The sequence below is a fragment of the Podarcis melisellensis genome (assembly GCF_964234715.1).
Source record: "Podarcis melisellensis genome assembly, chromosome: 7".
Taxonomy (NCBI): Eukaryota; Metazoa; Chordata; class Lepidosauria; order Squamata; family Lacertidae; genus Podarcis; species Podarcis melisellensis.
Genome location: NC_138539.1, coordinates 83,209,358 through 83,236,841, shown reverse-complemented (window position 1 = coordinate 83,236,841; position 27,484 = coordinate 83,209,358).

Below are 27,484 nucleotides of genomic sequence, written 5' to 3'. Positions count from 1 at the left end.
TTTTGAAAAAATCCCTAAGCCTCGCGGTCACAATTTCTTCAAAATTTCTGACGTTCTGCAATTCACTCATAAATGGTGCCAAACTGTTGCAAACCATCCCCTGAAAGGTTTTTCGGTGAAAACAGATGCGTTTTTATCATCGGAAACAGAATTAGCCCTCAATGTCTGAACAACTTTTTTTAAAAAATCCCTAAGCCGCGCGGTCACAATTTCTTCAAAATTTCTCACGTTCTGCAATTCACTCAAAAATGGTGCCAAACTGTTGCAAACCATCCCCTGAAAGGTTTTTCGGTGGAAACAGATGCGTTTTTATCATCGGAAACAGAATCAGCCCTCGATGTCTGAACAACTTTTTTTGAAAAAATCCCTAAGCCGCGCGGTCACAATTTCTTCAAAATTTCTGACGTTCTGCTATTCACTCAAAAATGGTGCCAAACTGTTGCAAACCATCCCCTGAAAGGTTTTTCGGTGAAAACAGATGCGTTTTTATCATCGGAAACAGAATCAGCCCTCGATGTCTGAACAAGTTTTTTTAAAAAAATCCCTAAGCCGCGCGGTCACAATTTCTTCAAAATTTCTGACGTTCTGCAATTCACTCAAAAATGGTGCCAAACTGTTGCAGACCACCCCCTGAAAGGTTTTTCGTTGGAAACAGATGCGTTTTTATCATCGGAAACAGAATCAGCCCTCGATGTCTGAACAACTTTTTTTGAAAAAATCCCTAAGCTGCGCGGTCACAATTTCTTCAAAATTTCTGACGTTCTGCTATTCACTCAAAAATGGTGCCAAACTTTTGCAGACCATCCCCTGAAAGGTTTTTCGGTGGAAACAGATGCGTTTTTATCATCGGAAACAGAATCAGCCCTCGATGTCTGAACAACTTTTTTTGAAAAAATCCCTAAGCCGCGCGGTCACAATTTCTTCAAAATTTCTGACGTTCTGCTATTCACTCATAAATGGTGCCAAACTGTTGCAAACCATCCCCTGAAAGGTTTTTCGGTGGAAACAGATGCGTTTTTATCATCGGAAACAGAATCAGCCCTCGATGTCTGAACAACTTTTTTTGAAAAAATCCCTAAGCCGCGCGGTCACAATTTCTTCAAAATTTCTGACGTTCTGCAATTCACTCATAAATGGTGCCAAACTGTTGCAAACCATCCCCTCAAAGGTTTTTCTGTGGAAACAGATGCGTTTTTATCATCGGAAACAGAATTAGCCCTCGATGTCTGAACAACTTTTTTTAAAAAAATCCCTAAGCCGCGCGGTCACAATTTCTTCAAAATTTCTGACGTTCTGCAATTCACTCAAAAATGGTGCCAAACTTTTGCAGACCATCCCCTGAAAGGTTTTTCGTTGGAAACAGATGCGTTTTTATCATCGGAAACAGAATCAGCCCTCGATGTCTGAACAACTTTTTTTAAAAAAATCCCTAAGCCGCGCGGTCACAATTTCTTCAAAATTTCTGACGTTCTGCAATTTTACTCATAAATGGTGCCAAACTGTTGCAAACCATCCCCTCAAAGGTTTTTCGTTGGAAACAGATGCGTTTTTATCATCGGAAACAGAATCAGCCCTTGATGTCTAAACAACTTTTTTTGAAAAAATCCCTAAGCCGCGCGGTCACAATTTCTTCAAAATTTCTGACGTTCTGCAATTCACTCATAAATGGTGCCAAACTGTTGCAAACAATCCCCTGAAAGGTTTTTCGGTGGAAACATGTGGGTTTTTATCATTGGAAACAGAATTAGCCCTCGATGTCTGAACAACTTTTTTTTGAAAAAATCCCTAAACCGCGCGGTCACAATTTCTTCAAAATTTCTGACGTTCTGCGATTCACTCAAAAATGGTGCCAAACTTTTGCAGACCATCCCCTGAAAGGTTTTTCGGTGGAAACAGATGCGTTTTTATCATCGGAAACAGAATTAGCCCTCGATGTCTGAACAACTTTTTTTAAAAAATCCCTAAGCCGCGCGGTCACTATTTCTTCAAAATTTCTGACGTTCTGCAATTCACTCAAAAATGGTGCCAAACTTTTGCAGACCATCCCCTGAAAGGTTTTTCGGTGGAAACAGATGCGTTTTTATCATCGGAAACAGAATCAGCCATCGATGTCTGAACAACTTTTTTTGTAAAAATCCCTAAGCCGCGCGGTCACAATTTCTTCAAAATTTCTGACGTTCTGCAATTCACTCAAAAATGGTGCCAAACTGTTGCAAACCATCCCCTGAAAGGTTTTTCGGTGGAAACAGATGCGTTTTTATCATCGGAAACAGAATCAGCCCTCGATGTCTGAACAACTTTTTTTTAAAAAATCCCTAAGCCGCGCGGTCACAATTTCTTAACAATTTCTGACGTTCTGCAATTCACTCAAAAATGGTGCCAAACTGTTCCAAACGATCCCCTGAAAGGTTTTTCGGTGGAAACAGATGCGTTTTTATCATCGGAAACAGAATCAGCCCTCGATGTCTGAACAACTTTTTTTGAAAAAATCCCTAAGCCGCGCGGTCACAATTTCTTCAAAATTTCTGACGTTCTGCTATTCACTCAAAAATGGTGCCAAACTGTTGCAAACCATCCCCTGAAAGGTTTTTCGGTGAAAACAGATGCGTTTTTATCATCGGAAACAGAATCAGCCCTCGATGTCTGAACAAGTTTTTTTAAAAAAATCCCTAAGCCGCGCGGTCACAATTTCTTCAAAATTTCTGACGTTCTGCAATTCACTCAAAAATGGTGCCAAACTGTTGCAGACCACCCCCTGAAAGGTTTTTCGTTGGAAACAGATGCGTTTTTATCATCGGAAACAGAATCAGCCCTCGATGTCTGAACAACTTTTTTTGAAAAAATCCCTAAGCTGCGCGGTCACAATTTCTTCAAAATTTCTGACGTTCTGCTATTCACTCAAAAATGGTGCCAAACTTTTGCAGACCATCCCCTGAAAGGTTTTTCGGTGGAAACAGATGCGTTTTTATCATCGGAAACAGAATCAGCCCTCGATGTCTGAACAACTTTTTTTGAAAAAATCCCTAAGCCGCGCGGTCACAATTTCTTCAAAATTTCTGACGTTCTGCTATTCACTCATAAATGGTGCCAAACTGTTGCAAACCATCCCCTGAAAGGTTTTTCGGTGGAAACAGATGCGTTTTTATCATCGGAAACAGAATCAGCCCTCGATGTCTGAACAACTTTTTTTGAAAAAATCCCTAAGCCGCGCGGTCACAATTTCTTCAAAATTTCTGACGTTCTGCAATTCACTCATAAATGGTGCCAAACTGTTGCAAACCATCCCCTCAAAGGTTTTTCTGTGGAAACAGATGCGTTTTTATCATCGGAAACAGAATTAGCCCTCGATGTCTGAACAACTTTTTTTAAAAAAATCCCTAAGCCGCGCGGTCACAATTTCTTCAAAATTTCTGACGTTCTGCAATTCACTCAAAAATGGTGCCAAACTTTTGCAGACCATCCCCTGAAAGGTTTTTCGTTGGAAACAGATGCGTTTTTATCATCGGAAACAGAATCAGCCCTCGATGTCTGAACAACTTTTTTTAAAAAAATCCCTAAGCCGCGCGGTCACAATTTCTTCAAAATTTCTGACGTTCTGCAATTTTACTCATAAATGGTGCCAAACTGTTGCAAACCATCCCCTCAAAGGTTTTTCGTTGGAAACAGATGCGTTTTTATCATCGGAAACAGAATCAGCCCTTGATGTCTAAACAACTTTTTTTGAAAAAATCCCTAAGCCGCGCGGTCACAATTTCTTCAAAATTTCTGACGTTCTGCAATTCACTCATAAATGGTGCCAAACTGTTGCAAACAATCCCCTGAAAGGTTTTTCGGTGGAAACATGTGGGTTTTTATCATTGGAAACAGAATTAGCCCTCGATGTCTGAACAACTTTTTTTTGAAAAAATCCCTAAACCGCGCGGTCACAATTTCTTCAAAATTTCTGACGTTCTGCGATTCACTCAAAAATGGTGCCAAACTTTTGCAGACCATCCCCTGAAAGGTTTTTCGGTGGAAACAGATGCGTTTTTATCATCGGAAACAGAATTAGCCCTCGATGTCTGAACAACTTTTTTTAAAAAATCCCTAAGCCGCGCGGTCACTATTTCTTCAAAATTTCTGACGTTCTGCAATTCACTCAAAAATGGTGCCAAACTTTTGCAGACCATCCCCTGAAAGGTTTTTCGGTGGAAACAGATGCGTTTTTATCATCGGAAACAGAATCAGCCATCGATGTCTGAACAACTTTTTTTGTAAAAATCCCTAAGCCGCGCGGTCACAATTTCTTCAAAATTTCTGACGTTCTGCAATTCACTCAAAAATGGTGCCAAACTGTTGCAAACCATCCCCTGAAAGGTTTTTCGGTGGAAACAGATGCGTTTTTATCATCGGAAACAGAATCAGCCCTCGATGTCTGAACAACTTTTTTTTAAAAAATCCCTAAGCCGCGCGGTCACAATTTCTTAACAATTTCTGACGTTCTGCAATTCACTCAAAAATGGTGCCAAACTGTTCCAAACGATCCCCTGAAAGGTTTTTCGGTGGAAACAGGTGGGTTTTTATCATCGGAAACAGAATTAGCCCTCGATGTCTGAAAAACTTTTTTTTGAAAAAATCCCAAACCGCGCGGTCACAATTTCTTCAAAATTTCTGACGTTCTGCGATTCACTCAAAAATGGTGCCAAACTTTTGCAGACCATCCCCTGAAAGGTTTTTCGGTGGAAACAGATGCGTTTTTATCATCGGAAACAGAATTAGACCTCGATGTCTGAACAACTTTTTTTGAAAAAATCCCTAAGCCGCGCGGTCACAATTTCTTCAAAATTTCTGACGTTCTGCAATTCACTCAAAAATGGTGCCAAACTTTTGCAGACCATCCCCTGAAAGGTTTTTCGGTGGAAACAGATGCGTTTTTATCATCGGAAACAGAATCAGCCATCGATGTCTGAACAACTTTTTTTGTAAAAATCCCTAAGCCGCGCGGTCACAATTTCTTCAAAATTTCTGACGTTCTGCAATTCACTCAAAAATGGTGCCAAACTGTTGCAAACCATCCCCTGAAAGGTTTTTCGGTGGAAACAGATGCGTTTTTATCATCGGAAACAGAATCAGCCCTCGATGTCTGAACAACTTTTTTTTAAAAAATCCCTAAGCCGCGCGGTCACAATTTCTTAACAATTTCTGACGTTCTGCAATTCACTCAAAAATGGTGCCAAACTGTTCCAAACGATCCCCTGAAAGGTTTTTCGGTGGAAACAGATGCGTTTTTATCATCGGAAACAGAATCAGCCCTCGATGTCTGAACAACTTTTTTTGAAAAAATCCCTAAGCCGCGCGGTCACAATTTCTTCAAAATTTCTGACGTTCTGCTATTCACTCAAAAATGGTGCCAAACTGTTGCAAACCATCCCCTGAAAGGTTTTTCGGTGAAAACAGATGCGTTTTTATCATCGGAAACAGAATCAGCCCTCGATGTCTGAACAAGTTTTTTTAAAAAAATCCCTAAGCCGCGCGGTCACAATTTCTTCAAAATTTCTGACGTTCTGCAATTCACTCAAAAATGGTGCCAAACTGTTGCAGACCACCCCCTGAAAGGTTTTTCGTTGGAAACAGATGCGTTTTTATCATCGGAAACAGAATCAGCCCTCGATGTCTGAACAACTTTTTTTGAAAAAATCCCTAAGCTGCGCGGTCACAATTTCTTCAAAATTTCTGACGTTCTGCTATTCACTCAAAAATGGTGCCAAACTTTTGCAGACCATCCCCTGAAAGGTTTTTCGGTGGAAACAGATGCGTTTTTATCATCGGAAACAGAATCAGCCCTCGATGTCTGAACAACTTTTTTTGAAAAAATCCCTAAGCCGCGCGGTCACAATTTCTTCAAAATTTCTGACGTTCTGCTATTCACTCATAAATGGTGCCAAACTGTTGCAAACCATCCCCTGAAAGGTTTTTCGGTGGAAACAGATGCGTTTTTATCATCGGAAACAGAATCAGCCCTCGATGTCTGAACAACTTTTTTTGAAAAAATCCCTAAGCCGCGCGGTCACAATTTCTTCAAAATTTCTGACGTTCTGCAATTCACTCATAAATGGTGCCAAACTGTTGCAAACCATCCCCTCAAAGGTTTTTCTGTGGAAACAGATGCGTTTTTATCATCGGAAACAGAATTAGCCCTCGATGTCTGAACAACTTTTTTTAAAAAAATCCCTAAGCCGCGCGGTCACAATTTCTTCAAAATTTCTGACGTTCTGCAATTCACTCAAAAATGGTGCCAAACTTTTGCAGACCATCCCCTGAAAGGTTTTTCGTTGGAAACAGATGCGTTTTTATCATCGGAAACAGAATCAGCCCTCGATGTCTGAACAACTTTTTTTAAAAAAATCCCTAAGCCGCGCGGTCACAATTTCTTCAAAATTTCTGACGTTCTGCAATTTTACTCATAAATGGTGCCAAACTGTTGCAAACCATCCCCTCAAAGGTTTTTCGTTGGAAACAGATGCGTTTTTATCATCGGAAACAGAATCAGCCCTTGATGTCTAAACAACTTTTTTTGAAAAAATCCCTAAGCCGCGCGGTCACAATTTCTTCAAAATTTCTGACGTTCTGCAATTCACTCATAAATGGTGCCAAACTGTTGCAAACAATCCCCTGAAAGGTTTTTCGGTGGAAACATGTGGGTTTTTATCATTGGAAACAGAATTAGCCCTCGATGTCTGAACAACTTTTTTTTGAAAAAATCCCTAAACCGCGCGGTCACAATTTCTTCAAAATTTCTGACGTTCTGCGATTCACTCAAAAATGGTGCCAAACTTTTGCAGACCATCCCCTGAAAGGTTTTTCGGTGGAAACAGATGCGTTTTTATCATCGGAAACAGAATTAGCCCTCGATGTCTGAACAACTTTTTTTAAAAAATCCCTAAGCCGCGCGGTCACTATTTCTTCAAAATTTCTGACGTTCTGCAATTCACTCAAAAATGGTGCCAAACTTTTGCAGACCATCCCCTGAAAGGTTTTTCGGTGGAAACAGATGCGTTTTTATCATCGGAAACAGAATCAGCCATCGATGTCTGAACAACTTTTTTTGTAAAAATCCCTAAGCCGCGCGGTCACAATTTCTTCAAAATTTCTGACGTTCTGCAATTCACTCAAAAATGGTGCCAAACTGTTGCAAACCATCCCCTGAAAGGTTTTTCGGTGGAAACAGATGCGTTTTTATCATCGGAAACAGAATCAGCCCTCGATGTCTGAACAACTTTTTTTTAAAAAATCCCTAAGCCGCGCGGTCACAATTTCTTAACAATTTCTGACGTTCTGCAATTCACTCAAAAATGGTGCCAAACTGTTCCAAACGATCCCCTGAAAGGTTTTTCGGTGGAAACAGGTGGGTTTTTATCATCGGAAACAGAATTAGCCCTCGATGTCTGAAAAACTTTTTTTTGAAAAAATCCCAAACCGCGCGGTCACAATTTCTTCAAAATTTCTGACGTTCTGCGATTCACTCAAAAATGGTGCCAAACTTTTGCAGACCATCCCCTGAAAGGTTTTTCGGTGGAAACAGATGCGTTTTTATCATCGGAAACAGAATTAGACCTCGATGTCTGAACAACTTTTTTTGAAAAAATCCCTAAGCCGCGCGGTCACAATTTCTTCAAAATTTCTGACGTTCTGCAATTCACTCAAAAATGGTGCCAAACTGTTGCAAACGATCCCCTGAAAGTTTTTTCGGTGTAAACAGATGCGTTTTTATCATCGGAAACAGAATCAGCCCTCGATGTCTGAACAACTTTTTTTAAAAAAAATTCCTAAGCCGCGCGGTCACAATTTCTTCAAAATTTCTGACGTTCTGCAATTCACTCAAAAATGGTGCCAAACTGTTGCAAACGATCCCCTGAAAGGTTTTTCGGTGGAAAGAGATGCGTTTTTATCATCGGAAACAGAATTAGCCCTCAATGTCTGAACAACTTTTTGAAAAAAATCGCTAAGCCGCGCGGTCACAATTTCTTCAAAATTTCTGACGTTCTGCAATTCACTCAAAAATGGTGCCAAACTTTTGCAGACCATCCCCTGAAAGGTTTTTCGGTGGAAACAGATGCGTTTTTATCATCGGAAACAGAATCAGCCCTCGATGTCTGAACAAATTTTTGCAAAAATCCCTAAGCCGCGCGGTCACAATTTCTTCAAAATTTCTGACGTTCTGCAATTCACTCATAAATGGTGCCAAACTGTTGCAAACCATCCCCTGAAAGGTTTTTCGGTGAAAACAGATGCGTTTTTATCATCGGAAACAGAATTAGCCCTCAATGTCTGAACAACTTTTTTTAAAAAATCCCTAAGCCGCGCGGTCACAATTTCTTCAAAATTTCTGACGTTCTGCAATTCACTCAAAAATGGTGCCAAACTTTTGCAGACCATCCCCTGAAAGGTTTTTCGGTGGAAACAGATGCGTTTTTATCATCGGAAACAGAATCAGCCCTCGATGTCTGAACAACTTTTTTTGAAAAAATCCCTAAGCCTCGCGGTCACAATTTCTTCAAAATTTCTGACGTTCTGCAATTCACTCATAAATGGTGCCAAACTGTTGCAAACCATCCCCTGAAAGGTTTTTCGGTGAAAACAGATGCGTTTTTATCATCGGAAACAGAATTAGCCCTCAATGTCTGAACAACTTTTTTTAAAAAATCCCTAAGCCGCGCGGTCACAATTTCTTCAAAATTTCTCACGTTCTGCAATTCACTCAAAAATGGTGCCAAACTGTTGCAAACCATCCCCTGAAAGGTTTTTCGGTGGAAACAGATGCGTTTTTATCATCGGAAACAGAATCAGCCCTCGATGTCTGAACAACTTTTTTTGAAAAAATCCCTAAGCCGCGCGGTCACAATTTCTTTAAAATTTCTGACGTTCTGCAATTCACTCATAAATGGTGCCAAACTGTTGCAAACGATCCCCTGAAAGTTTTTTCGGTGTAAACAGATGCGTTTTTATCATCGGAAACAGAATCAGCCCTCGATGTCTGAACAACTTTTTTTAAAAAAAATCCCTAAGCCGCGCGGTCACAATTTCTTCAAAATTTCTGACGTTCTGCAATTCACTCAAAAATGGTGCCAAACTGTTGCAGACCATCCCCTGAAAGGTTTTTCGTTGGAAACAGATGCGTTTTTATCATCGGAAACAGAATCAGCCCTCGATGTCTGAACAACTTTTTTTGAAAAAATCCCTAAGCTGCGCGGTCACAATTTCTTCAAAATTTCTGACGTTCTGCTATTCACTCAAAAATGGTGCCAAACTTTTGCAGACCATCCCCTGAAAGGTTTTTCGGTGGAAACAGATGCGTTTTTATCATCGGAAACAGAATCAGCCCTCGATGTCTGAACAACTTTTTTTGAAAAAATCTCTAAGTCGCGCGGTCACAATTTCTTCAAAATTTCTGACGTTCTGCAATTCACTCAAAAATGGTGCCAAACTGTTGCAAACGATCCCCTGAAAGTTTTTTCGGTGGAAACAGATGCGTTTTTATCATCGGAAACAGAATCAGCCCTCGATGTCTGAACAACTTTTTTTGAAAAAATCCCTAAGGCGCGCGGTCACAATTTCTTTAAAATTTCTGACGTTCTGCTATTCACTCATAAATGGTGCCAAACTGTTGCAAACGATCCCCTGAAAGTTTTTTCGGTGTAAACAGATGCGTTTTTATCATCGGAAACAGAATCAGCCCTCGATGTCTGAACAACTTTTTTTAAAAAAAATCCCTAAGCCGCGCGGTCACAATTTCTTCAAAATTTCTGACGTTCTGCAATTCACTCAAAAATGGTGCCAAACTGTTGCAGACCATCCCCTGAAAGGTTTTTCGTTGGAAACAGATGCGTTTTTATCATCGGAAACAGAATCAGCCCTCGATGTCTGAACAACTTTTTTTGAAAAAATCCCTAAGCTGCGCGGTCACAATTTCTTCAAAATTTCTGACGTTCTGCTATTCACTCAAAAATGGTGCCAAACTTTTGCAGACCATCCCCTGAAAGGTTTTTCGGTGGAAACAGATGCGTTTTTATCATCGGAAACAGAATCAGCCCTCGATGTCTGAACAACTTTTTTTGAAAAAATCTCTAAGTCGCGCGGTCACAATTTCTTCAAAATTTCTGACGTTCTGCAATTCACTCAAAAATGGTGCCAAACTGTTGCAAACGATCCCCTGAAAGTTTTTTCGGTGGAAACAGATGCGTTTTTATCATCGGAAACAGAATCAGCCCTCGATGTCTGAACAACTTTTTTTGAAAAAATCCCTAAGCCGCGCGGTCACAATTTCTTCAAAATTTCTGACGTTCTGCTATTCACTCATAAATGGTGCCAAACTGTTGCAAACCATCCCCTGAAAGGTTTTTCGGTGGAAACAGATGCGTTTTTATCATCAGAAACAGAATCAGCCCTCGATGTCTGAACAACTTTTTTTGAAAAAATCCCTAAGCCGCGCGGTCACAATTTCTTCAAAATTTCTGACGTTCTGCAATTCACTCATAAATGGTGCCAAACTGTTGCAAACCATCCCCTCAAAGGTTTTTCGGTGGAAAGAGATGCGTTTTTATCATCGGAAACAGAATTAGCCCTCAATGTCTGAACAACTTTTTGAAAAAAATCGCTAAGCCGCGCGGTCACAATTTCTTCAAAATTTCTGACGTTCTGCAATTCACTCAAAAATGGTGCCAAACTGTTGCAAACGATCCCCTGAAAGGTTTTTCGGTGGAAACAGATGCGTTTTTATCATCGGAAACAGAATCAGCCCTCGATGTCTGAACAACTTTTTTTTAAAAAATCCCTAAGCCGCGCGGTCACAATTTCTTCAAAATTTCTGACGTTCTGCTATTCACTCAAAAATGGTGCCAAACTTTTGCAGACCATCCCCTGAAAGGTTTTTCGGTGGAAACAGATGCGTTTTTATCATCGGAAACAGAATCAGCCCTCGATGTCTAAACAACTTTTTTTGAAAAAATCCCTAAGCCGCGCGGTCACAATTTCTTCAAAATTTCTGACGTTCTGCTATTCACTCAAAAATGGTGCCAAACTTTTCCAGACCATCCCCTGAAAGGTTTTTCGGTGGAAACAGATGCGTTTTTATCATCGGAAACAGAATCAGCCCTCGATGTCTGAACAACTTTTTTTGAAAAAATCCCTAAGCCGCGTGGTCACAATTTCTTCAAAATTTCTGACGTTCTGCAATTCACTCATAAATGGTGCCAAACTGTTGCAAACCATCCCCTCAAAGGTTTTTCGGTGGAAACAGGTGGGTTTTTATAATCGGAAACAGAATTAGCCCTTGATGTCTAAACAACTTTTTTTGAAAAAATCCCTAAGCCGCGCGGTCACAATTTCTTCAAAATTTCTGACGTTCTGCTATTCACTCAAAAATGGTGCCAAACTTTTGCAGACCATCCCCTGAAAGGTTTTTCGGTGGAAACAGATGCGTTTTTATCATCGGAAACAGAATCAGCCCTCGATGTCTGAACAACTTTTTTTGAAAAAATCCCTAAGTCGCGCGGTCATAATTTCTTCAAAATTTCTGACGTTCTGCAATTCACTCAAAAATGGTGCCAAATTTTGCAGACCATCCCCTGAAAGGTTTTTCGGTGGAAACAGATGCGTTTTTATCATCGGAAACAGAATCAGCCCTCGATGTCTGAACAACTTTTTTTGAAAAAATCCCTAAGCCTCGCGGTCACAATTTCTTCAAAATTTCTGACGTTCTGCAATTCACTCATAAATGGTGCCAAACTGTTGCAAACCATCCCCTGAAAGGTTTTTCGGTGAAAACAGATGCGTTTTTATCATCGGAAACAGAATTAGCCCTCAATGTCTGAACAACTTTTTTTAAAAAATCCCTAAGCCGCGCGGTCACAATTTCTTCAAAATTTCTCACGTTCTGCAATTCACTCAAAAATGGTGCCAAACTGTTGCAAACCATCCCCTGAAAGGTTTTTCGGTGGAAACAGATGCGTTTTTATCATCGGAAACAGAATCAGCCCTCGATGTCTGAACAACTTTTTTTGAAAAAATCCCTAAGCCGCGCGGTCACAATTTCTTCAAAATTTCTGACGTTCTGCTATTCACTCAAAAATGGTGCCAAACTGTTGCAAACCATCCCCTGAAAGGTTTTTCGGTGAAAACAGATGCGTTTTTATCATCGGAAACAGAATCAGCCCTCGATGTCTGAACAAGTTTTTTTTAAAAAATCCCTAAGCCGCGCGGTCACAATTTCTTCAAAATTTCTGACGTTCTGCAATTCACTCAAAAATGGTGCCAAACTGTTGCAGACCATCCCCTGAAAGGTTTTTCGTTGGAAACAGATGCGTTTTTATCATCGGAAACAGAATCAGCCCTCGATGTCTGAACAACTTTTTTTGAAAAAATCCCTAAGCTGCGCGGTCACAATTTCTTCAAAATTTCTGACGTTCTGCTATTCACTCAAAAATGGTGCCAAACTTTTGCAGACCATCCCCTGAAAGGTTTTTCGGTGGAAACAGATGCGTTTTTATCATCGGAAACAGAATCAGCCCTCGATGTCTGAACAACTTTTTTTGAAAAAATCCCTAAGTCGCGCGGTCACAATTTCTTCAAAATTTCTGACGTTCTGCAATTCACTCAAAAATGGTGCCAAACTGTTGCAAACGATCCCCTGAAAGTTTTTTCGGTGGAAACAGATGCGTTTTTATCATCGGAAACAGAATCAGCCCTCGATGTCTGAACAACTTTTTTTGAAAAAATCCCTAAGCCGCGCGGTCACAATTTCTTCAAAATTTCTGACGTTCTGCTATTCACTCATAAATGGTGCCAAACTGTTGCAAACCATCCCCTGAAAGGTTTTTCGGTGGAAACAGATGCGTTTTTATCATCGGAAACAGAATCAGCCCTCGATGTCTGAACAACTTTTTTTGAAAAAATCCCTAAGCCGCGCGGTCACAATTTCTTCAAAATTTCTGACGTTCTGCAATTCACTCATAAATGGTGCCAAACTGTTGCAAACCATCCCCTCAAAGGTTTTTCGGTGGAAAGAGATGCGTTTTTATCATCGGAAACAGAATTAGCCCTCAATGTCTGAACAACTTTTTGAAAAAAATCGCTAAGCCGCGCTGTCACAATTTCTTCAAAATTTCTGACGTTCTGCAATTCACTCAAAAATGGTGCCAAACTGTTGCAAACCATCCCCTGAAAGGTTTTTCGGTGGAAACAGATGCGTTTTTATCATCGGAAACAGAATCAGCCCTCGATGTCTGAACAACTTTTTTTGAAAAAATCCCTAAGCCGCGCGGTCACAATTTCTTTAAAATTTCTGACGTTCTGCAATTCACTCAAAAATGGTGCCAAACTTTTGCAGACCATCCCCTGAAAGGTTTTTCGGTGGAAACAGATGCGTTTTTATCATCAGAAACAGAATCAGCCCTCGATGTCTAAACAACTTTTTTTGAAAAAATCCCTAAGCCGCGCGGTCACAATTTCTTCAAAATTTCTGACGTTCTGCAATTCACTCAAAAATGGTGCCAAACTTTTCCAGACCATCCCCTGAAAGGTTTTTCGGTGGAAACAGATGCGTTTTTATCATCGGAAACAGAATCAGCCCTCGATGTCTGAACAACTTTTTTTGAAAAAATCCCTAAGCTGCACGGTCACAATTTCTTCAAAATTTCTGACGTTCTGCTATTCACTCAAAAATGGTGCCAAACTTTTGCAGACCATCCCCTGAAAGGTTTTTCGGTGGAAACAGATGCGTTTTTATCATCGGAAACAGAATCAGCCCTCGATGTCTGAACAACTTTTTTTGAAAAAATCCCTAAGTCGCGCGGTCACAATTTCTTCAAAATTTCTGACGTTCTGCAATTCACTCAAAAATGGTGCCAAACTGTTGCAAACGATCCCCTGAAAGTTTTTTCGGTGGAAACAGATGCGTTTTTATCATCGGAAACAGAATCAGCCCTCGATGTCTGAACAACTTTTTTTGAAAAAATCCCTAAGCCGCGCGGTCACAATTTCTTCAAAATTTCTGACGTTCTGCTATTCACTCATAAATGGTGCCAAACTGTTGCAAACCATCCCCTGAAAGGTTTTTCGGTGGAAACAGATGCGTTTTTATCATCGGAAACAGAATCAGCCCTCGATGTCTGAACAACTTTTTTTGAAAAAATCCCTAAGCCGCGCGGTCACAATTTCTTCAAAATTTCTGACGTTCTGCAATTCACTCATAAATGGTGCCAAACTGTTGCAAACCATCCCCTCAAAGGTTTTTCGGTGGAAAGAGATGCGTTTTTATCATCGGAAACAGAATTAGCCCTCAATGTCTGAACAACTTTTTGAAAAAAATCGCTAAGCCGCGCGGTCACAATTTCTTCAAAATTTCTGACGTTCTGCAATTCACTCAAAAATGGTGCCAAACTGTTGCAAACGATCCCCTGAAAGGTTTTTCGGTGGAAACAGATGCGTTTTTATCATCGGAAACAGAATCAGCCCTCGATGTCTGAACAACTTTTTTTTAAAAAATCCCTAAGCCGCGCGGTCACAATTTCTTCAAAATTTCTGACGTTCTGCTATTCACTCAAAAATGGTGCCAAACTTTTGCAGACCATCCCCTGAAAGGTTTTTCGGTGGAAACAGATGCGTTTTTATCATCGGAAACAGAATCAGCCCTCGATGTCTAAACAACTTTTTTTGAAAAAATCCCTAAGCCGCGCGGTCACAATTTCTTCAAAATTTCTGACGTTCTGCTATTCACTCAAAAATGGTGCCAAACTTTTCCAGACCATCCCCTGAAAGGTTTTTCGGTGGAAACAGATGCGTTTTTATCATCGGAAACAGAATCAGCCCTCGATGTCTGAACAACTTTTTAAAAAAAAAATTCCTAAGCCGCGCGGTCACAATTTATTCAAAATTTCTGACGTTCTGCAATTCACTCAAAAATGGTGCGAAACTGTTGCAAACCATCCCCTGAAAGGTTTTTCAGTGGAAAGAGATGCGTTTTTATCATCGGAAACAGAATTAGCCCTCAATGTCTGAACAACTTTTTGAAAAAAATCGCTAAGCCGCGCGGTCACAATTTCTTCAAAATTTCTGACGTTCTGCTATTCACTCAAAAATGGTGCCAAACTTTTGCAGACCATCCCCTGAAAGGTTTTTCGGTGGAAACAGATGCGTTTTTATCATCGGAAACAGAATCAGCCCTCGATGTCTAAACAACTTTTTTTGAAAAAATCCCTAAGCCGCGCGGTCACAATTTCTTCAAAATTTCTGACGTTCTGCTATTCACTCAAAAATGGTGCCAAACTTTTCCAGACCATCCCCTGAAAGGTTTTTCGGTGGAAACAGATGCGTTTTTATCATCGGAAACAGAATCAGCCCTCGATGTCTGAACAACTTTTTTTGAAAAAATCCCTAAGCCGCGCGGTCACAATTTCTTCAAAATTTCTGACGTTCTGCAATTCACTCATAAATGGTGCCAAACTGTTGCAAACCATCCCCTCAAAGGTTTTTCGGTGGAAACAGGTGGGTTTTTATAATCGGAAACAGAATTAGCCCTTGATGTCTAAACAACTTTTTTTGAAAAAATCCCTAAGCCGCGCGGTCACAATTTCTTCAAAATTTCTGACGTTCTGCTATTCACTCAAAAATGGTGCCAAACTGTTGCAAACGATCCCCTGAAAGTTTTTTCGGTGGAAACAGATGCGTTTTTATCATCGGAAACAGATCAGCCCTCGATGTCTGAACAACTTTTTTTGAAAAAATCCCTAAGCCGCGCGGTCACAATTTCTTCAAAATTTCTGACGTTCTGCAATTCACTCATAAATGGTGCCAAACTGTTGCAAACCATCCCCTCAAAGGTTTTTCTGTGGAAACAGATGCGTTTTTATCATCGGAAACAGAATCAGCCCTCAATGTCTGAACAACTTTTTTTAAAAAAAATTCCTAAGCCGCGCGGTCACAATTTATTCAAAATTTCTGACATTCTGCAATTCACTCAAAAATGGTGCGAAACTGTTGCAAACCATCCCCTGAAAGGTTTTTCAGTGGAAAGAGATGCGTTTTTATCATCGGAAACAGAATTAGCCCTCAATGTCTGAACAACTTTTTGAAAAAAATCGCTAAGCCGCGCGGTCACAATTTCTTCAAAATTTCTGACGTTCTGCAATTCACTCAAAAATGGTGCCAAACTATTGCAAACGATCCCCTGAAAGGTTTTTCGGTGGAAACAGATGCGTTTTTATCATCGGAAACAGAATCAGCCCTCGATGTCTGAACAACTTTTTTAAAAAAAATCCCTAAGCCGCGCGGTCACAATTTCTTCAAAATTTCTGACGTTCTGCAATTCACTCATAAATGGTGCCAAACTGTTGCAAACCATCCCCTCAAAGGTTTTTCTGTGGAAACAGATGCGTTTTTATCATCGGAAACAGAATTAGCCCTCGATGTCTGAACAACTTTTTTTAAAAAAATCCCTAAGCCGCGCGGTCACAATTTCTTCAAAATTTCTGACGTTCTGCAATTCACTCAAAAATGGTGCCAAACTGTTGCAGACCATCCCCTGAAAGGTTTTTCGTTGGAAACAGATGCGTTTTTATCATCGGAAACAGAATCAGCCCTCGATGTCTGAACAACTTTTTTTGAAAAAATCCCTAAGCTGCGCGGTCACAATTTCTTCAAAATTTCTGACGTTCTGCTATTCACTCAAAAATGGTGCCAAACTTTTGCAGACCATCCCCTGAAATGTTTTTCGGTGGAAACAGATGCGTTTTTATCATCGGAAACAGAATCAGCCCTCGATGTCTGAACAACTTTTTTTGAAAAAATCCCTAAGCCGCGCGGTCACAATTTCTTCAAAATTTCTGACGTTCTGCAATTCACTCATAAATGGTGCCAAACTGTTGCAAACCATCCCCTCAAAGGTTTTTCTGTGGAAACAGATGCGTTTTTATCATCGGAAACAGAATCAGCCCTCGATGTCTGAACAACTTTTTTTAAAAAATTCCTAAGCCGCGCGGTCACAATTTATTCAAAATTTCTGACGTTCTGCAATTCACTCAAAAATGGTGCCAAACTGTTGCAAACCATCCCCTGAAAGGTTTTTCGGTGGAAAGAGATGCGTTTTTATCATCGGAAACAGAATTAGCCCTCAATGTCTGAACAACTTTTTGAAAAAAATCGCTAAGCCGCGCGGTCACAATTTCTTCAAAATTTCTGACGTTCTGCAATTCACTCAAAAATGGTGCCAAACTGTTGCAAACGATCCCCTGAAAGGTTTTTCTGTGGAAACAGATGCGTTTTTATCATCGGAAACAGAATTAGCCCTCGATGTCTGAACAACTTTTTTTAAAAAAATCCCTAAGCCGCGCGGTCACAATTTCTTCAAAATTTCTGACGTTCTGCAATTCACTCATAAATGGTGCCAAACTGTTGCAAACCATCCCCTGAAAGGTTTTTCGGTGAAAACAGATGCGTTTTTATCATCGGAAACAGAATTAGCCCTCAATGTCTGAACAACTTTTTTTAAAAAATCCCTAAGCCGCGCGGTCACAATTTCTTCAAAATTTCTCACGTTCTGCAATTCACTCAAAAATGGTGCCAAACTGTTGCAAACCATCCCCTGAAAGGTTTTTCGGTGGAAACAGATGCGTTTTTATCATCGGAAACAGAATCAGCCCTCGATGTCTGAACAACTTTTTTTGAAAAAATCCCTAAGCCGCGCGGTCACAATTTCTTTAAAATTTCTGACGTTCTGCAATTCACTCATAAATGGTGCCAAACTGTTGCAAACGATCCCCTGAAAGTTTTTTAGGTGTAAACAGATGCGTTTTTATCATCGGAAACAGAATCAGCCCTCGATGTCTGAACAACTTTTTTTAAAAAAAATCCCTAAGCCGCGCGGTCACAATTTCTTCAAAATTTCTGACGTTCTGCAATTCACTCAAAAATGGTGCCAAACTGTTGCAGACCATCCCCTGAAAGGTTTTTCGTTGGAAACAGATGCGTTTTTATCATCGGAAACAGAATCAGCCCTCGATGTCTGAACAACTTTTTTTGAAAAAATCCCTAAGCTGCGCGGTCACAATTTCTTCAAAATTTCTGACGTTCTGCTATTCACTCAAAAATGGTGCCAAACTTTTGCAGACCATCCCCTGAAAGGTTTTTCGGTGGAAACAGATGCATTTTTATCATCGGAAACAGAATCAGCCCTCGATGTCTGAACAACTTTTTTTGAAAAAATCTCTAAGTCGCGCGGTCACAATTTCTTCAAAATTTCTGACGTTCTGCAATTCACTCAAAAATGGTGCCAAACTGTTGCAAACGATCCCCTGAAAGTTTTTTCGGTGGAAACAGATGCGTTTTTATCATCGGAAACAGAATCAGCCCTCGATGTCTGAACAACTTTTTTTGAAAAAATCCCTAAGCCTCGCGGTCACAATTTCTTCAAAATTTCTGACGTTCTGCAATTCACTCATAAATGGTGCCAAACTGTTGCAAACCATCCCCTGAAAGGTTTTTCGGTGGAAACAGATGCGTTTTTATCATCGGAAACAGAATCAGCCCTCGATGTCTGAACAACTTTTTTTGAAAAAATCCCTAAGCCGCGCGGTCACAATTTCTTCAAAATTTCTGACGTTCTGCAATTCACTCATAAATGGTGCCAAACTGTTGCAAACCATCCCCTCAAAGGTTTTTCGGTGGAAAGAGATGCGTTTTTATCATCGGAAACAGAATTAGCCCTCAATGTCTGAACAACTTTTTGAAAAAAATCGCTAAGCCGCGCGGTCACAATTTCTTCAAAATTTCTGACGTTCTGCAATTCACTCAAAAATGGTGCCAAACTGTTGCAAACGATCCCCTGAAAGGTTTTTCGGTGGAAACAGATGCGTTTTTATCATCGGAAACAGAATCAGCCCTCGATGTCTGAACAACTTTTTTTTAAAAAATCCCTAAGCCGCGCGGTCACAATTTCTTCAAAATTTCTGACGTTCTGCTATTCACTCAAAAATGGTGCCAAACTTTTGCAGACCATCCCCTGAAAGGTTTTTCGGTGGAAACAGATGCGTTTTTATCATCGGAAACAGAATCAGCCCTCGATGTCTAAACAACTTTTTTTGAAAAAATCCCTAAGCCGCGCGGTCACAATTTATTCAAAATTTCTGACGTTCTGCAATTCACTCAAAAATGGTGCGAAACTGTTGCAAACCATCCCCTGAAAGGTTTTTCAGTGGAAAGAGATGCGTTTTTATCATCGGAAACAGAATTAGCCCTCAATGTCTGAACAACTTTTTGAAAAAAATCGCTAAGCCGCGCGGTCACAATTTCTTCAAAATTTCTGACGTTCTGCTATTCACTCAAAAATGGTGCCAAACTTTTGCAGACCATCCCCTGAAAGGTTTTTCGGTGGAAACAGATGCGTTTTTATCATCGGAAACAGAATCAGCCCTCGATGTCTAAACAACTTTTTTTGAAAAAATCCCTAAGCCGCGCGGTCACAATTTCTTCAAAATTTCTGACGTTCTGCTATTCACTCAAAAATGGTGCCAAACTTTTCCAGACCATCCCCTGAAAGGTTTTTCGGTGGAAACAGATGCGTTTTTATCATCGGAAACAGAATCAGCCCTCGATGTCTGAACAACTTTTTTTGAAAAAATCCCTAAGCCGCGCGGTCACAATTTCTTCAAAATTTCTGACGTTCTGCAATTCACTCATAAATGGTGCCAAACTGTTGCAAACCATCCCCTCAAAGGTTTTTCGGTGGAAACAGGTGGGTTTTTATAATCGGAAACAGAATTAGCCCTTGATGTCTAAACAACTTTTTTTGAAAAAATCCCTAAGCCGCGCGGTCACAATTTCTTCAAAATTTCTGACGTTCTGCTATTCACTCAAAAATGGTGCCAAACTGTTGCAAACGATCCCCTGAAAGTTTTTTCGGTGGAAACAGATGCGTTTTTATCATCGGAAACAGATCAGCCCTCGATGTCTGAACAACTTTTTTTGAAAAAATCCCTAAGCCGCGCGGTCACAATTTCTTCAAAATTTCTGACGTTCTGCAATTCACTCATAAATGGTGCCAAACTGTTGCAAACCATCCCCTCAAAGGTTTTTCTGTGGAAACAGATGCGTTTTTATCATCGGAAACAGAATCAGCCCTCAATGTCTGAACAACTTTTTTTAAAAAAAATTCCTAAGCCGCGCGGTCACAATTTATTCAAAATTTCTGACATTCTGCAATTCACTCAAAAATGGTGCGAAACTGTTGCAAACCATCCCCTGAAAGGTTTTTCAGTGGAAAGAGATGCGTTTTTATCATCGGAAACAGAATTAGCCCTCAATGTCTGAACAACTTTTTGAAAAAAATCGCTAAGCCGCGTGGTCACAATTTCTTCAAAATTTCTGACGTTCTGCAATTCACTCAAAAATGGTGCCAAACTATTGCAAACGATCCCCTGAAAGGTTTTTCGGTGGAAACAGATGCGTTTTTATCATCGGAAACAGAATCAGCCCTCGATGTCTGAACAACTTTTTTAAAAAAAATCCCTAAGCCGCGCGGTCACAATTTCTTCAAAATTTCTGACGTTCTGCAATTCACTCATAAATGGTGCCAAACTGTTGCAAACCATCCCCTCAAAGGTTTTTCTGTGGAAACAGATGCGTTTTTATCATCGGAAACAGAATTAGCCCTCGATGTCTGAACAACTTTTTTTAAAAAAATCCCTAAGCCGCGCGGTCACAATTTCTTCAAAATTTCTGACGTTCTGCAATTCACTCAAAAATGGTGCCAAACTGTTGCAGACCATCCCCTGAAAGGTTTTTCGTTGGAAACAGATGCGTTTTTATCATCGGAAACAGAATCAGCCCTCGATGTCTGAACAACTTTTTTTGAAAAAATCCCTAAGCTGCGCGGTCACAATTTCTTCAAAATTTCTGACGTTCTGCTATTCACTCAAAAATGGTGCCAAACTTTTGCAGACCATCCCCTGAAATGTTTTTCGGTGGAAACAGATGCGTTTTTATCATCGGAAACAGAATCAGCCCTCGATGTCTGAACAACTTTTTTTGAAAAAATCCCTAAGCCGCGCGGTCACAATTTCTTCAAAATTTCTGACGTTCTGCAATTCACTCATAAATGGTGCCAAACTGTTGCAAACCATCCCCTCAAAGGTTTTTCTGTGGAAACAGATGCGTTTTTATCATCGGAAACAGAATCAGCCCTCGATGTCTGAACAACTTTTTTTAAAAAATTCCTAAGCCGCGCGGTCACAATTTATTCAAAATTTCTGACGTTCTGCAATTCACTCAAAAATGGTGCCAAACTGTTGCAAACCATCCCCTGAAAGGTTTTTCGGTGGAAAGAGATGCGTTTTTATCATCGGAAACAGAATTAGCCCTCAATGTCTGAACAACTTTTTGAAAAAAATCGCTAAGCCGCGCGGTCACAATTTCTTCAAAATTTCTGACGTTCTGCAATTCACTCAAAAATGGTGCCAAACTGTTGCAAACGATCCCCTGAAAGGTTTTTCTGTGGAAACAGATGCGTTTTTATCATCGGAAACAGAATTAGCCCTCGATGTCTGAACAACTTTTTTTAAAAAAATCCCTAAGCCGCGCGGTCACAATTTCTTCAAAATTTCTGACGTTCTGCAATTCACTCATAAATGGTGCCAAACTGTTGCAAACCATCCCCTGAAAGGTTTTTCGGTGAAAACAGATGCGTTTTTATCATCGGAAACAGAATTAGCCCTCAATGTCTGAACAACTTTTTTTAAAAAATCCCTAAGCCGCGCGGTCACAATTTCTTCAAAATTTCTCACGTTCTGCAATTCACTCAAAAATGGTGCCAAACTGTTGCAAACCATCCCCTGAAAGGTTTTTCGGTGGAAACAGATGCGTTTTTATCATCGGAAACAGAATCAGCCCTCGATGTCTGAACAACTTTTTTTGAAAAAATCCCTAAGCCGCGCGGTCACAATTTCTTTAAAATTTCTGACGTTCTGCAATTCACTCATAAATGGTGCCAAACTGTTGCAAACGATCCCCTGAAAGTTTTTTAGGTGTAAACAGATGCGTTTTTATCATCGGAAACAGAATCAGCCCTCGATGTCTGAACAACTTTTTTTAAAAAAAATCCCTAAGCCGCGCGGTCACAATTTCTTCAAAATTTCTGACGTTCTGCAATTCACTCAAAAATGGTGCCAAACTGTTGCAGACCATCCCCTGAAAGGTTTTTCGTTGGAAACAGATGCGTTTTTATCATCGGAAACAGAATCAGCCCTCGATGTCTGAACAACTTTTTTTGAAAAAATCCCTAAGCTGCGCGGTCACAATTTCTTCAAAATTTCTGACGTTCTGCTATTCACTCAAAAATGGTGCCAAACTTTTGCAGACCATCCCCTGAAAGGTTTTTCGGTGGAAACAGATGCGTTTTTATCATCGGAAACAGAATCAGCCCTCGATGTCTGAACAACTTTTTTTGAAAAAATCTCTAAGTCGCGCGGTCACAATTTCTTCAAAATTTCTGACGTTCTGCAATTCACTCAAAAATGGTGCCAAACTGTTGCAAACGATCCCCTGAAAGTTTTTTCGGTGGAAACAGATGCGTTTTTATCATCGGAAACAGAATCAGCCCTCGATGTCTGAACAACTTTTTTTGAAAAAATCCCTAAGCCGCGCGGTCACAATTTCTTCAAAATTTCTGACGTTCTGCTATTCACTCATAAATGGTGCCAAACTGTTGCAAACCATCCCCTGAAAGGTTTTTCGGTGGAAACAGATGCGTTTTTATCATCGGAAACAGAATCAGCCCTCGATGTCTGAACAACTTTTTTTGAAAAAATCCCTAAGCCGCGCGGTCACAATTTCTTCAAAATTTCTGACGTTCTGCAATTCACTCATAAATGGTGCCAAACTGTTGCAAACCATCCCCTCAAAGGTTTTTCGGTGGAAAGAGATGCGTTTTTATCATCGGAAACAGAATTAGCCCTCAATGTCTGAACAACTTTTTGAAAAAAATCGCTAAGCCGCGCGGTCACAATTTCTTCAAAATTTCTGACGTTCTGCAATTCACTCAAAAATGGTGCCAAACTTTTGCAGACCATCCCCTGAAAGGTTTTTCGGTGGAAACAGATGCGTTTTTATCATCGGAAACAGAATCAGCCCTCGATGTCTGAACAACTTTTTTTGAAAAAATCCCTAAGTCGCGCGGTCATAATTTCTTCAAAATTTCTGACGTTCTGCAATTCACTCAAAAATGGTGCCAAATTTTGCAGACCATCCCCTGAAAGGTTTTTCGGTGGAAACAGATGCGTTTTTATCATCGGAAACAGAATCAGCCCTCGATGTCTGAACAACTTTTTTTGAAAAAATCCCTAAGCCTCGCGGTCACAATTTCTTCAAAATTTCTGACGTTCTGCAATTCACTCATAAATGGTGCCAAACTGTTGCAAACCATCCCCTGAAAGGTTTTTCGGTGAAAACAGATGCGTTTTTATCATCGGAAACAGAATTAGCCCTCAATGTCTGAACAACTTTTTTTAAAAAATCCCTAAGCCGCGCGGTCACAATTTCTTCAAAATTTCTCACGTTCTGCAATTCACTCAAAAATGGTGCCAAACTGTTGCAAACCATCCCCTGAAAGGTTTTTCGGTGGAAACAGATGCGTTTTTATCATCGGAAACAGAATCAGCCCTCGATGTCTGAACAACTTTTTTTGAAAAAATCCCTAAGCCGCGCGGTCACAATTTCTTCAAAATTTCTGACGTTCTGCTATTCACTCAAAAATGGTGCCAAACTGTTGCAAACCATCCCCTGAAAGGTTTTTCGGTGAAAACAGATGCGTTTTTATCATCGGAAACAGAATCAGCCCTCGATGTCTGAACAAGTTTTTTTTAAAAAATCCCTAAGCCGCGCGGTCACAATTTCTTCAAAATTTCTGACGTTCTGCAATTCACTCAAAAATGGTGCCAAACTGTTGCAGACCATCCCCTGAAAGGTTTTTCGTTGGAAACAGATGCGTTTTTATCATCGGAAACAGAATCAGCCCTCGATGTCTGAACAACTTTTTTTGAAAAAATCCCTAAGCTGCGCGGTCACAATTTCTTCAAAATTTCTGACGTTCTGCTATTCACTCAAAAATGGTGCCAAACTTTTGCAGACCATCCCCTGAAAGGTTTTTCGGTGGAAACAGATGCATTTTTATCATCGGAAACAGAATCAGCCCTCGATGTCTGAACAACTTTTTTTGAAAAAATCCCTAAGTCGCGCGGTCACAATTTCTTCAAAATTTCTGACGTTCTGCAATTCACTCAAAAATGGTGCCAAACTGTTGCAAACGATCCCATGAAAGTTTTTTCGGTGGAAACAGATGCGTTTTTATCATCGGAAACAGAATCAGCCCTCGATGTCTGAACAACTTTTTTTGAAAAAATCCCTAAGCCGCGCGGTCACAATTTCTTCAAAATTTCTGACGTTCTGCTATTCACTCATAAATGGTGCCAAACTGTTGCAAACCATCCCCTGAAAGGTTTTTCGGTGGAAACAGATGCGTTTTTATCATCGGAAACAGAATCAGCCCTCGATGTCTGAACAACTTTTTTTGAAAAAATCCCTAAGCCGCGCGGTCACAATTTCTTCAAAATTTCTGACGTTCTGCAATTCACTCATAAATGGTGCCAAACTGTTGCAAACCATCCCCTCAAAGGTTTTTCGGTGGAAAGAGATGCGTTTTTATCATCGGAAACAGAATTAGCCCTCAATGTCTGAACAACTTTTTGAAAAAAATCGCTAAGCCGCGCTGTCACAATTTCTTCAAAATTTCTGACGTTCTGCAATTCACTCAAAAATGGTGCCAAACTGTTGCAAACCATCCCCTGAAAGGTTTTTCGGTGGAAACAGATGCGTTTTTATCATCGGAAACAGAATCAGCCCTCGATGTCTGAACAACTTTTTTTGAAAAAATCCCTAAGCCGCGCGGTCACAATTTCTTTAAAATTTCTGACGTTCTGCAATTCACTCAAAAATGGTGCCAAACTTTTGCAGACCATCCCCTGAAAGGTTTTTCGGTGGAAACAGATGCATTTTTATCATCGGAAACAGAATCAGCCCTCGATGTCTAAACAACTTTTTTTGAAAAAATCCCTAAGCCGCGCGGTCACAATTTCTTCAAAATTTCTGACGTTCTGCAATTCACTCAAAAATGGTGCCAAACTTTTCCAGACCATCCCCTGAAAGGTTTTTCGGTGGAAACAGATGCGTTTTTATCATCGGAAACAGAATCAGCCCTCGATGTCTGAACAACTTTTTTTGAAAAAATCCCTAAGCTGCACGGTCACAATTTCTTCAAAATTTCTGACGTTCTGCTATTCACTCAAAAATGGTGCCAAACTTTTGCAGACCATCCCCTGAAAGGTTTTTCGGTGGAAACAGATGCGTTTTTATCATCGGAAACAGAATCAGCCCTCGATGTCTGAACAACTTTTTTTGAAAAAATCCCTAAGTCGCGCGGTCACAATTTCTTCAAAATTTCTGACGTTCTGCAATTCACTCAAAAATGGTGCCAAACTGTTGCAAACGATCCCCTGAAAGTTTTTTCGGTGGAAACAGATGCGTTTTTATCATCGGAAACAGAATCAGCCCTCGATGTCTGAACAACTTTTTTTGAAAAAATCCCTAAGCCGCGCGGTCACAATTTCTTCAAAATTTCTGACGTTCTGCTATTCACTCATAAATGGTGCCAAACTGTTGCAAACCATCCCCTGAAAGGTTTTTCGGTGGAAACAGATGCGTTTTTATCATCGGAAACAGAATCAGCCCTCGATGTCTGAACAACTTTTTTTGAAAAAATCCCTAAGCCGCGCGGTCACAATTTCTTCAAAATTTCTGACGTTCTGCAATTCACTCATAAATGGTGCCAAACTGTTGCAAACCATCCCCTCAAAGGTTTTTCGGTGGAAAGAGATGCGTTTTTATCATCGGAAACAGAATTAGCCCTCAATGTCTGAACAACTTTTTGAAAAAAATCGCTAAGCCGCGCGGTCACAATTTCTTCAAAATTTCTGACGTTCTGCAATTCACTCAAAAATGGTGCCAAACTGTTGCAAACGATCCCCTGAAAGGTTTTTCGGTGGAAACAGATGCGTTTTTATCATCGGAAACAGAATCAGCCCTCGATGTCTGAACAACTTTTTTTTAAAAAATCCCTAAGCCGCGCGGTCACAATTTCTTCAAAATTTCTGACGTTCTGCTATTCACTCAAAAATGGTGCCAAACCTTTGCAGACCATCCCCTGAAAGGTTTTTCGGTGGAAACAGATGCGTTTTTATCATCGGAAACAGAATCAGCCCTCGATGTCTAAACAACTTTTTTTGAAAAAATCCCTAAGCCGCGCGGTCACAATTTCTTCAAAATTTCTGACGTTCTGCTATTCACTCAAAAATGGTGCCAAACTTTTCCAGACCATCCCCTGAAAGGTTTTTCGGTGGAAACAGATGCGTTTTTATCATCGGAAACAGAATCAGCCCTCGATGTCTGAACAACTTTTTTAAAAAAAAATTCCTAAGCCGCGCGGTCACAATTTATTCAAAATTTCTGACGTTCTGCAATTCACTCAAAAATGGTGCGAAACTGTTGCAAACCATCCCCTGAAAGGTTTTTCAGTGGAAAGAGATGCGTTTTTATCATCGGAAACAGAATTAGCCCTCAATGTCTGAACAACTTTTTGAAAAAAATCGCTAAGCCGCGCGGTCACAATTTCTTCAAAATTTCTGACGTTCTGCAATTCACTCAAAAATGGTGCCAAACTATTGCAAACGATCCCCTGAAAGGTTTTTCGGTGGAAACAGATGCGTTTTTATCATCGGAAACAGAATCAGCCCTCTATGTCTGAACAACTTTTTTTAAAAAAATCCCTAAGACGCGCGGTCACAATTTCTTCAAAATTTCTGACGTTCTGCTATTCACTCAAAAATGGTGCCAAACTTTTGCAGACCATCCCCTGAAAGGTTTTTCGGTGGAAACAGATGCGTTTTTATCATCGGAAACAGAATCAGCCCTCGATGTCTAAACAACTTTTTTTGAAAAAATCCCTAAGCCGCGCGGTCACAATTTCTTCAAAATTTCTGACGTTCTGCTATTCACTCAAAAATGGTGCCAAACTTTTCCAGACCATCCCCTGAAAGGTTTTTCGGTGGAAACAGATGCGTTTTTATCATCGGAAACAGAATCAGCCCTCGATGTCTGAACAACTTTTTTTGAAAAAATCCCTAAGCCGCGCGGTCACAATTTCTTCAAAATTTCTGACGTTCTGCAATTCACTCATAAATGGTGCCAAACTGTTGCAAACCATCCCCTCAAAGGTTTTTCGGTGGAAACAGGTGGGTTTTTATAATCGGAAACAGAATTAGCCCTTGATGTCTAAACAACTTTTTTTGAAAAAATCCCTAAGCCGCGCGGTCACAATTTCTTCAAAATTTCTGACGTTCTGCTATTCACT